Here is an 8,252-nt window from a genome sequence, read left to right as displayed (position 1 = left end):
GGGCATGAAATTCAACTATCTAAGAGGAATATACTGATGGGGAAAACCTTATGGTCCGACAGGGCCCCAAAATAAAGTATTTACTGACAGAATGTTTTAAAATATCAGTCAGGAAGTTTTCTCTATGGGGCATTTTAGGAATCAGCAGTAGTAGAAATGGCAAATGCCAAATTATGTACAATTGGAAGCAGTTCATTTCTAGGAAGGAAATTCACTAAGAAGGGTTTTGAAGACGACTTGTGCGCAGTAGTGGTTTATGTAGCACATGGTCTCCGATGATAATAGAGCTTTGGATTTTTTTCAAAAACAAAGTAGGCTCTTTAAAGCTATCTAGACATTTCAACAGAAATGTGGAAAACCAGATAGTTTGACAGATGGACAATTTATCCTAACTATGCTGTTTTATATGTAACAAGAAAATGAAGCGCAAATATCAGTAGACTAGTATAAAACTGAGATACTGCTTGCACGTGATATTGCTATAGCAACATTTATGCTGTAATCATACACATATCTGCTTAAAAATAAAACTTACTGGGCCTTATACTCAGGTAACAGTGCGTGGAAATGCAGCCTCAAGAGCTTTTTAAAAAATAACCTATTTTCCAATCCATTTGGGTCAATCTGATCAATTTAGCTGACGTGAATTCCAGCTGAATAAAATAAGCGTTGTGCTGGGAAGAACTGCAGATATTTGTTATCTGACAATTTTCAGTGGATTCAAGGCAAAATATAGATTTTTATTTTTTTTATTCTGCCTTTATTATTTTTATAAATAACTCAAGGCAGCGAACATACCTAATACTCCTCCTCCTATTTTCCCCACAACAACCCTGTGAGGTGAGCTGCACTGAGAGTGTGTGACTGGCCCAAGGTCGCCCAGCTGGCTTTCAAAGTAGCTGATAAGGCCATATGGAAAACATGGCCTTATGAGCTACTTTGACCTTTCTGCAACCTATTTATTCTTCTACATGCTTTGTGGTGAGGTTCTCCAGGCTTTGTGGGATTAATACTGAGGTACTAATCAGGTTTTCTGCAGACGCTTTACCCTGTGCCTCTGCAAGTTGCACATTCAGTGCAACAGTTCCAAAGGTGGGGAGGCTACCTTGTGGGATTTGTAGTCTGCATCAGATTTGAACTCAGGGGGGTTGGTTGGAGGCACTCTGAAGTTCTTGGGATCTTTTTGCTGCATTTTTGCCGCGTTCCAAGCTGTTTTGCTCTTAACTGGGGTTCTGTATTTAACATGGTTAAGTCAGATGTCTTTCCAGAGCGTTCGTGCAAGATTTTGTGTGTGTGTGTGGTTTTGTATCTTTTGGCAAAGGCTTTCCATTTTCCAACCAAGCAAACTGTATCAGGGCCATGAATTTCTTTTAACAGAGGTAACCTTGTATAGTCCGGGTTTGCAGTACATACTTACAGTTGGTTTCTCTGAACTTCAGGGGATTAAACCAAAAGTGGAACATTTTTTCACTGTAGTCATGCAAAGAAGAGATTTTTGTAGGGAAGGACAATTATAAAATTCATCCAAAGTGTCTAATTTTACTTGCTCATAAAAATTGTGGTGTCTTTAATAATTATTGAATTACAGTTATTGAATAATAATTCAAACTCAGTTTATAGCATCATAATTTTATGATTAATTCTGATCCCAGAATTTAGGATGAAACATTCATCAAAAGAAATGGTGTTAACTGAAGAATATGCAAAATACGATCTCTATTTGCTCTCCATTTTATACTCCAGGGAGATTGAGAGTTTATTACATTTTTTGAACAGGGCCCAGGAAGAGGTAACAATCCAATGTACAATTAAGTATGCTTAAGTTCCACTGAAATAAAAAGAACACAATGGGAGTTAACTGTGCTTAAATGTATACTGGATGGTGGCCATTTCCTAATCATCTTCAACAAATGGGATTTGGTTCCAGAGCTTGTGAGCAGATGGCTTAACAAAGTGAAATTGAAATGGACATGAAATTCTTAAAAAGTACATTATTTTTGATACAAGGGACACTATAAAGATTTATAATGGAATTTTGAAGTAGTGTGAGTTAGCTACAAAACCAACAAAATAGTTTAAACTAGTTTGGGTGGAAGTAAAAACCTACCTTTCTTTTACTTGAGTGAGTCCTGGCCTTTGACCCTCCTCACCGCTTTGGCACTGACCTCTTTTTACCTTACCTACATGTTTTTCCTCCTTGTCCTGCCATGGGCACTGTATGACCACTCTCTCTTCCAGTTCAGTCACCCATTTGGCTCCAACTAGTTTATTACATACAATATCAGTGGTGGGCACTGAACTGCAGTTCAGATGCTACTGCTGCTGGGAATAAAGCAGGGAGGAAGACTGGAGAGGCATTTTTCCTTCTCTTCCAGGAAGCCAAATGACTTTTATTAATTACATATTAAACTGTCTCTTAAAACATGCATACACACCTTGACTTATATAAAAAAAGATGTCCTGCTATATTCAAGATATGTTATCACTACAGAATATTTACCTCCAATTATATATTAACTGAATCACAACCACTGGGGCACAAGCAGAATGTGAGAATTAAACCTTGTGATAAAATGTGGTTAATATAAGAGTGAATGTGCCATTTTACTATTCAGAAGGATGACCGCTTAGTGAATTAAGTTGTGTTTGTCAGACTTACATAATTCAGTAGTAATTTCTGATATTCTGGAAAGCTAAAAATGTGATGAAACAGAGTAAGCAGGAAGGAACAGAACTGCATGCTAAATATTGACTGTTTTAAGTACACAGACATTACAAAACAATAATTCAGCAAAAATTCAGGTGCAATACTAACCCAAAGCTAACAGGGATTTTTAACATTTTTAATACAAAAATACATATTTTATAGTGAGTTACTTATAAAGCTTTCAAAAATACCATAAAGTAATTAGCAGAATTGCTATGAAGGGTTTTTTTTAAAAAAATATTCCCATTCATCCAGTATTGATTACCTGTCAATGCAGACAAAAAAAATAAACAAAATGAACTTGCTACTAAACTAGAACATGAGATGACTTGTTTTAAAAATAAACGTAAAAGGTATCTTTTGAAATTTTAGATTTACATTAGAGCAAAAGTATCCAAAAGAAATAAACTCAGCTACCTTTTCACCCATATAGTATGCTTAATTACTTATGGTTAGATGCTTACAGGCCTGTTTCATATTACACCAGCAACTGTTGTCCCAGGACAATGCTAATATAATTTTCTAACTCCTATGCACTTTAATCTGGAAAACAGAAAACAAAGAAACAATAGATAACATACTAAAACTCATAGCTACATTCAAGTGATCCAAAATAATTCCACTTACATGCACCAGTCATGGCATCACCACCACGTCCCATTACATGATATAGGAACAAGCATAATTAAGGTCTGACTAATAAAATAGCAGGTATAAAAACCTACCAAGTTCATACATCAGGCTAAGCCAGTTTGATCAATAAATCACAATTGGCTGAATTTTCACAATGTTCTAAGCAAAAACTAAAAAAAGAAGCCTTATTGGCTTATGGCAATATGTGAATCCAGGTATCCAAAATTCCCATATTTTTATCAATTACAATAAAAACAGAAACAGTTGAAGTAATCATGACTTTTATTTGACCACTATTTAGTTGGAGAGTAAGTTCTGACAGCAATACACAGGAATGGGTTTGGTCTTTAAAATTATTTTCACAACAGTAGTAAGAACACAACATTAAAAAAATTGCTCAACAATTCTCTATAGCTCAACAATTTCAACTGTCTAACTAAAACTTCTTAAATGCTTTTGATTCAAATAATCGTTTCTGTTTACAGTGTTGTTGGGAATAGTGAATGTGCTGCTACTGGGTACCAGCCTGATAACTAAGCAACAGTGGATACTGTCTGAGCTCTGATCCTCTCCTCCATTCCTACAACTTTTCCAATCCTATGCTTGAAGAACCCATCCACTCAAATATGTATCCATACCGACATGGTACACTTTAGCAGCAATTCTAAGCCTGTCTCCACCCAATATATGTAAATCAAGGATATGACTACACTCATTCTTTTTTCTTCTCTTGCTATTAGATAAAATAAATATTTTAATTCTATCTTTAAAGCCTCGACTAACAGACACATCAAACAACTCTGGCCTTGATTAATGGAATATCCGGGGTTTAAACTCCTTGATCTAGATAAAAAAACTAAAAATTAAATCAGTATGCCCAGAATTACTGAAGACTTAATCATTTTAACACTTACCGCTGGGGAAAACAACAGTCCTTCCAGAAGAGAGCCATCTGGCACATCTCTCAACTATCCACTGGGAAGGCATTATTTGCAGGGGAAAAAAGCCATTATACTACATCAGATGCAATCCTCCGTCCCCTCACTTCGGAGTAAGCTCCATTTTAATCAGAGGAACTGATTCCTGCAGTCAATGCAACCAGGAATGCCCCATAAGACTGTGAGTTATTTCGGGTAAACATAGGACTGACCCGCCAAGCATGCCTCCAAGCCAATCATTACCGGCTAAAAAGAAAGGAGACCGCCAACACGCAGGACATTCTCTTCTTCCGGGCAGCTAATAACGTCTCCGGCAAAAGACGGGACCCACCCCCTTTTGCTCAGCATGCCCCTCCTTGCTGATTGGACAGAATCTCTGTCTTTTAAGGGGAAGAGGAAGGAGGGCTCCCCAAACCTCTAACGAGCGGCTAGCCCTCCCCGGCGCGTTTTCCCACCAACCTCCCTCCTTCTCCGCACGTTCCCGAGGCTCCTCCCACTTTCCCTTGGCGTGAGTCATCACCACTCCTAGCTCTGCCCACGTTGCCCATTGAATCCGTTTCAAAAAACAGTCCTCATGGTCGGCTCGCTCGTGGGCGCGGCTCCACCCCTTCCAAGTGGCTCCGCCCCTCCATTTCAGGCCTGCGGTCCGGATACCTACCGCTCCTGAGGCTAGTGAGGCGGGGCGAGAGGAACAAGCGAGGGAGCTCTGTTGCATCTCATCGCCGCAGCCAGCCCCGGAACAACTTCCGCAGCCGGCTTCTTGCTGAATCGGAAGCTCTGTCCAGGTTTCGCTGGGCTAATTTTTTCCGCAGGCCGGAGGGACGGACGAGAGGGAACCAGAAGGACGACGGCCGCGCTGCTCATAGTCGCCCGGACTCGGTCCAGAAAGCCTTCCCCCTCCTCTCGCCGGCCGGAGGCAGCGCAGACTCCTCCCCTTCCCTCTTTTTCCCACCCTCCCCCGTAACCGCAGCAGCAGCAGCAGCAGCGCCACCTTCCCTCCTTCCTTTCCCGGGTTCCTGCTGCCCCCGAGCCCGAGAGGCACCTGCACCTCCCCGCCACGGCTAGAGAAGGGCAAGGCCGGAGTCGGCCGCAGTTCCTCCTCCAAGGTAGAGTCGCCTCTGAGCGCGCCGCGGCCAAGAGGTGGAGAGGCGTTGGCGGGGATGGAGCGGGCTCCTGAGGGGAGAAAGGCGAAGGCGGCGGGGAGGGGTGGCCCTCCTTGAACGGTGTACAATGGAGAAGGTGGCAGAGGGGCTCTGGGCGGAAGAGGCGAAGGATCGGGGCCCGCCTCTTGGTAGTGAGGCGTGTTGCTGCTTTTGTGGAAAAGGAGTCGTAACCCTGCGGCGGATTGTAGGTGTTTATGTTCCTTGTGCGTGGGTTTCGCGGGAAAGCTTGAGGTCCGCGTCGCGAAGGGTAAACCGGAGCTTCTGATCGGAACAGACGTGAGGTTGCTGTGAATTCCTCTGTTATTGTGCTCTGGATGGGAGTGTGTTGTGTATGCGTGGTTTTTCTTTCGTTTTTTTTTTCCAGCGCGCGTGCAGTGGAAAGGATTATGTGTGCATAATACATGAGGGTTGAACTCTCAACGCGCACGCATCTGCTGTTCCTTGCGAAGGAGTGTTAATGCGAAGGGAAGATTGGGGAGGTGAGGGAAAGGCTTCGCAGTTTGGCTGCTCCTCCAGCCCCAAAGCAGAAGAGAATTGGCAGCATGATCCTTTTCCAATGAGGAACCAGGCTCGGCAGACAAGATTTATTAACACGGTAAGAGGCGTGTGTGTTTTTGCCTGGTTGTATCACTCCTCCCTTTCCCAGTCTCCCCGGATACAAAGCAAAGGTGATCACTTTGGATCCCTGATCCTTGTGTTTAAAAACCAAATAAGCTTCCTGTAAAGATTTGTTATTGTTAGACGTTCTTCAGAGCTTCAAAAGAACTGATCCCAACTTTGCAAATCACACTGTAAAGGTTTCTTTTGGAAAGCTTACTTCTATTTTTCTCCTTCAAAAATGGGCTTATTAACTGCTGTGGTGACTTGTATGAATTGTTGAACCGGGAAGAAGTATTTACAGTGAGCACTGAATTATCTTAAGAGTGAACACTCTTATTTTCTTTCAAATGGTTTGCGAAGGTATTTAAATGCTGCATACATTTTACTGAATTCTTACCTGCAATTTTTGTGTTATATTGAGGTATCAAATAAATTAGAAGTATAATAAGGCAAAATAACATAATGCATAGGAACACAGTTAGCTTTCAAAGTTGATAATTACTTTTACTTGTGAGTTGTTATAGAGGGCTTTGTGTGTATCATATTTTTAGCCTGTTCAAGTTCAGTTTGAAATAATTGGATCTCTTCAAAGAATCCATTAAAAGTGGATTTGAAAAGTTATGCTTTCTGTCATAAAGCTATTAGGAATTGTGTTAAGACTGTAAATTTTGGATTAATGTGTAATAGTGAAAGGTCATACAGTACTATTTTCATAATAGCTCTTCATTAGGCTTCTCTTGCTTGTCTATATCTGTATAATTTGATAGCATTTCTTTCAAGATTGGGGTGTATGATACATTCTAAAGCTGTTTTCATGTTTTTATTGATGACTCATAATTGTATTCATAAAACACTATTTTCACCATGCTTAGATTATGAAAATTAAGTCAAGAGTTTCAAAAATGTATATGTACACTAGATCTGGGATAACACTCTGATTAACTTTTGTTAAAATATTCGTACCAAATAAATTCAGAGGTTCTTACATTGTATCTATTGCTAAATTCTTTTACAGTTCTTGGAAAGTTATTGTATGACAGCTTATGTCTTAATACTTTGCTCATTACCATATGAAAAAGTTTAACAAAGGTTTTGGCTGTTTACAAAACTTTGGTTACATCAACAATGCTAAACAAAGTATTATATGGAGTTCTGAATTTTGTTTTTAATTTTAAATGTGCTTCAGGTGGTGGAAATTGGAAGGAATATCCTTGAGTTGTTCAAGAATAGGATGATTTTGAAGAACATGTATGAAAAATATACAATTCAATCTTGGTAGGATAATCCGTATTTTTAGATTGTTAGTGTCTAGCATAAGCAAAGACTATTTTCTGCACAAGATGGTAAACTCTTGAATATATGAGCTTGTTTCCTGTAATAACCAGTTAGAACTTTTGTAAAGGCTGCTAAAGCAGAGTAAAGCAACGTCTTCCTGCTTTATAGCACCTGGAATTCAGAATGAAACTGATAACTCAGTGGAAAATTGCCTAATATAAACAGAGTTTGAAAAACCTAATTTCCATGCTTGATTAAATTTGTATTTAGTCTTGTTACAACACTTTTTGATCTATTTTAAAAATATAAAAAAGACTTTCATCACAAAAATAGGTTATACGTCTGTTTTGACAGGAAAGATGGCAACTGAATTCAGCCCCATTTCTTAAATATGATAGCATTGTCAAAGCTTATGATGTTCCTTGATAGATACATGTGGCTGTTTTATGTGTATGGACTAGTAAACGATAAGAAGCAAAGTAGCTGGAAAATTATATACATTTACAATAGGGCAGGATTTACATAGCATTAAATCATGACTTACTTTCATCTGATCTGTTGAATAAGTAGTATGACTTTGGTCTATATAATAGGCTAACACATAACTAAAGGTTTATAAACCATAATAGCTCAGTTCATTCCATTTGTTTGCACTGAGTTACTATGAAATACTATGAAATAAGTCATATTCAGTCTTAATGCATATGGGGTTTCACTGTTGCTGAAAAAGCAGACTCACAGACTAGGTGTACTTCTTGACTCCATGTGGTCTCTGAATGTTCAGGTGAATGTGGTGGTGAGGGATTCCTTCTTTCTACTGTGTTCACATTTCTTGGTTAGGGCTAAACTGACTCATTCATTATCTCATGAATAGTTTGTTGTAAAGCACTTTACATGGGAGATGCCTTTGAAAAAAATCCAGAAAATGCAATGATT

General features: G+C 39.4%; 1 protein-coding gene across 3 annotated transcripts in view; it reads left to right on the top strand.

Moving 5' to 3' along the window:
* The first annotated feature begins 4,942 nt into the window (after nucleotides 1-4,942).
* Nucleotides 4,943-8,252, top strand: part of CSNK1G3 (casein kinase 1 gamma 3) — a 79,332-nt gene continuing 76,022 nt past the window's right edge. Inside the window, exons 1-2 of one of the 3 annotated variants that reach the window (XM_063295289.1) lie at nucleotides 4,943-5,384; nucleotides 5,806-6,036. The gene's annotated coding sequence lies outside the window, so the exon portion shown is untranslated. The remainder of the gene's footprint in view (nucleotides 5,385-5,805; nucleotides 6,037-8,252) is intronic. The other 2 variants (XM_063295290.1, XM_063295296.1) reach the window with 2 other exon arrangements.

Source organism: Candoia aspera, chromosome 2 (genome assembly GCF_035149785.1).
Source record: "Candoia aspera isolate rCanAsp1 chromosome 2, rCanAsp1.hap2, whole genome shotgun sequence".
Lineage (NCBI taxonomy): Eukaryota > Metazoa > Chordata > Lepidosauria > Squamata > Boidae > Candoia > Candoia aspera.
The sequence above is the reverse complement of the archived record's forward strand: the minus strand, read 5'-3'. Positions and strand labels throughout refer to the sequence as shown.